This window comes from Gobius niger (genome assembly GCF_951799975.1).
Source record: "Gobius niger genome assembly, chromosome: 21".
Taxonomy (NCBI): Eukaryota; Metazoa; Chordata; class Actinopteri; order Gobiiformes; family Gobiidae; genus Gobius; species Gobius niger.
The window spans coordinates 21,719,694-21,723,701 of NC_136872.1; positions in this window are offsets into that span (position 1 = coordinate 21,719,694).

Here is a 4,008-nt window from a genome sequence, read left to right on the forward strand (position 1 = left end):
AGATACTCAAACCCCCAGTATCGGCATCAGTATCGGAAGCAAAAAAGCTGGATCAGAGCATCTCTTATTCCAGAGCTATCAGCCATAAACCAAATAGAAAAACAAATATTGTATCGCGCTATTAGGTGATGGAATATCCGTATCGCAAGAAGCCACAATATATCGCAACATCACTAAAGAGATCGACACTTTTTTTTTTGCAAACTCAGCCAAAAAATGCACTGAATTTATACATTTGTAAAAGTTCTAGTTACATTTTTAGTCAAACATTCCCTAATTTAGTTACATTTCTGTCTTGTGGAGCTGATGTAGTGTTTTTTTTAAGTCTTGTTTTGACACAATTTGCTGAAAAACTAGTTACATATACTGAGAATGGAACATATGTTGACATGGTTTAGTGAAATATCGCAATAATATCTTTATCGCAATATTGCCAGGCAGTATCGAATATCGCAAGTTACTTCAATATCGTAGCACCAACTCAGTTTTAAACCATTGGCTCCAGACAAGAACCCAGATGCTCGAGAGCCACTTCCTCCGATGCCTTGAACCGGTTTGTCAGCATTATTGAACAGTGAGGGGGGGGGTTTCACTCTCAGCTGTTAAACCTGGGGCTCTGAACTCCCCTGGCTAATGTAAAAGGTCAGAGTTCATCCTACAATCACAACAAAACCAAGCACTGTGTCCCCGTCACCTGTCGGGAAGACTCGAGTCTAACCCGCCCAGGAACCAACAAGATTCTCCTCGTGTCTTTCAGGCTTTCTCTTTAAACTTCGTCATTAATCAATCCAGAAGTCACGTTAACTCGAGCTTGTCGTGTCAGTAACGGATTAACGCTCCTCGAAAGTCTTCACCAGCGGGAGACTCTGAGTGGGCCTCGCTCTGACAGACGCCTTATCTCCCATCTCGTGGTAATTGCAGCTAATTACAAAATAAACACGGCAATGGATTTCCCTGAAGAGATTTGACTCTCAGCTGTTTGAGTGTAAAAGATACGGCCGTTTAAACTGTCAACGGGAAAATAACGTCAATTACCATTTGCTTTATTCAGGGTTTTTGGACACTTTGATTAATGTGATTCAATTAAAAAAGGCTTAAAAGAAAAGACTGGTCAGACAAATGTAAATCCAACACTTTTTGACATATTAATGGTGTTGTTTCCATATTTTAACTTTATGTACAAAGCTTTGAGCAATCCGGCTTTGACTTTAGTTGTTTTTTCTTCCACTGCAAAAGGCGCCTGTATCTGTACTTTGAGGAAGCGTTGTTTATTTTGGCAGCATTGTTCTCTAAACCCCATAGAATTGAAAGCTTGTATTTTCTGCTTAAGTCAGGGGTGCCCGAAGTGCGGCCCAGGGGCCAAAGGCGGCCATCAGATAGATCTTTGATGGTCCTCAGACTTCTTGTTTAATTGTCAGATTCTCCGGAGATAGATTTTACTGCAAGTTTCATTATTCCACATGAAAATCTTATAAAACTAACATTTTATTGTGAGACAGAGCTGACGTTAAAGGGGCTGGAAGCACGTGAGCAATTTTATACTCACTGCTGCCACCTCAGGTCATACGTGTAACTGCAGCTTCTATATTAAGCTCGTGCATGACGGCACTTCAGACCCGGACACCTTTTTGAGTGACAGTGCAGGATTTTAGAGGCAGTTGTGGTGAACAGGTCTGAGCTCATTCTACACATTAGGACATGGCTGAAACATGTAGCATTTTTAAACTCCGTATAGTCCCTTTAAGGTTCCAAGCCTAAGTAACGGTTTAACCTCTCTAAAATGAGGGGTGAACGTTTCACTGCACTGATCTGTGGCCAGATTCTCTTCTCTTCGCGTCCAGACTTCCTGTTTGTTGGTCAGAGTGATCCCCTGAGTTTGATCTCAAAGGCGCTGCAGCATCTGGATTCTTTTACATCTCTCTGCAGATGCTGCTTTCTTTGTGTTCAGAGGGACAATAATTCTTGAGATGAATAAATAAGTTTGTTGTATTGCCCAGTTTTGTTAAAACAAACAAAAAGTTGGTACAGATGCTTTCGTTTAGTAAATAAGTGGGCACTTCCTTCCTGCTGCCCCGTTCCACCTGTTTTTTCTGTAACAGGATTGGCCAGTAGTTGATTAAACCGTAACATTAAAATTCATCCATATCATGCAAAGCTTATTTGAGCTTTAAACCATGTTATAACTTATAACGTTGTTCTCTCGTCATAGACAGACCTGGAGTAGTATTTCACTACATTCAGGATTACCAGTAAACCTCTGGTAATCCTGTTTAATTCCGATGTTTATGGAAACTGAAAGTTATTCCCACAGCTGCCAGCAGGAGGAGCCCCAGTCAGATTCTTCACCAGCTCCTGCCTGTGTTTCATTGTTACTATTCAGTTCTTACAGAGACATAATTGACTCTGTGCATGACTTCAAACCATAACAAGAAGTGACTTCCTGTTTCAATCCAACATTCCAAAATAAAAGCACACAGCTCGTCACATTGCTTTGTTCAGCAGGTACTTACAACATTACAACAGTATAATTAAATACACACATATTTAGTGTTTTGTCTGATAATAGTTAGGCAGAAAGAAAGTTGAACTAATGAATAAGATGGTGCTTTTATTTTGGTGTGCCGGATCGAAACAGGAAGTCACTTCTTGGGCGGCGTTGTTATGATTTCAATTTCAAATTAAATAAACGTAAAATATCAACGGCGTAATAATACCAGGAGTAATTTGGCATCCGCACAGTAAAGTGAAGATTACTGCGCAGTAAAGTGAAGATTACTGCGCAGTAAAGTGAAGATTACTGCGCGGATTTCGAACTACTCCTGGTATTATTACGCCTTACAATATAGTTCCCCCTTTTATCCGCTTAGAAAATCCATGTTTAATTTTGTGTAATTATACTTTGTAGTGGAACACTTCACGTAACCATATTTAAATAGGGAAAACGTGGAAGAGCTTGGTAGCTTCTATCTTGACCTGTTTTGGAGCTATAGTGGAGAGAGGGAGAGGCTAAATGCTAACGCCGTCTGCGCTGTGTTTACGTGACTGAAGGCACGGGTGAAGATCAGACAGGTCCACTTTCAAACTTTATAGTTCGTAAAGTATTAATGCGAAGGTCCCCAAAGCTTCAGATAATAAGCCACAATCAACCTCTCAACCAAACGCATTTTAGTCCAGTTCAGCTTTACTGAAACCTATAAAACTTACAGCCTGCAGGCCAGTGTAATGTCTCATTTACCATCTTATCTTATCTTATTTGAAAGCTAAGACCTACAAAACTGATCATAACTTTTATGTCATGTTGTCGCAGATTATATGTCACATCTGTGGTCATACCGCCTTTGCGATGCCCAATCCCGTCAGACCTTGGAAGCTAAGCAGGGAAGGGCCTGGTCGGTGCTTGGATGGGAGACCATTTGGGAACACCAGGAAGCCTAGCGAATGTAGTGAGTGAGTGAGTGGTTGGTGGGGGTCGGAGGGGCCGATGGCGCAGACTGGTTGCCTCGCTTCCGTCAGTCTACCCCAGGGCAGCTGTGGCTACAATAGTAGCTTACCATCACCGGGTATGGAGTGAACGAATAGTGCAATGTAAAGCGTCTTTGAGTGTCCAGAAAAGCGCTATATAAAACCAATGCATTATTATTATTATTATCTTTGAAGTGTTTTTGTCACATTTTTTGTTGCTCTTTTGTGGCTTTTTTTTTATCGCATTATTGTTATCACGTGTTGACAGGTTTTTACTTTTATTTCAAAATGTACAGTGGGGAAAAAAAGTATTTGGCCAAAATCCAATAGAATGTCTTTGTGAAAAATACTTTTTTTCCCCACTGTATTAGTTTCACTTGTTGGATCGATGGATCGATTACTTCGTCTTTAGTCGTTGAGTTTGCGATTTCGCGACCGGAAAGCAGCCACGTACAAGTGGTCATAATGTTTTGGCTGCTCCGCGAATTGACCTGCCCACACTGCTCCCTCCCTCCGCCCTCCCTCCCTCACTCTCTCTCTCCCTCC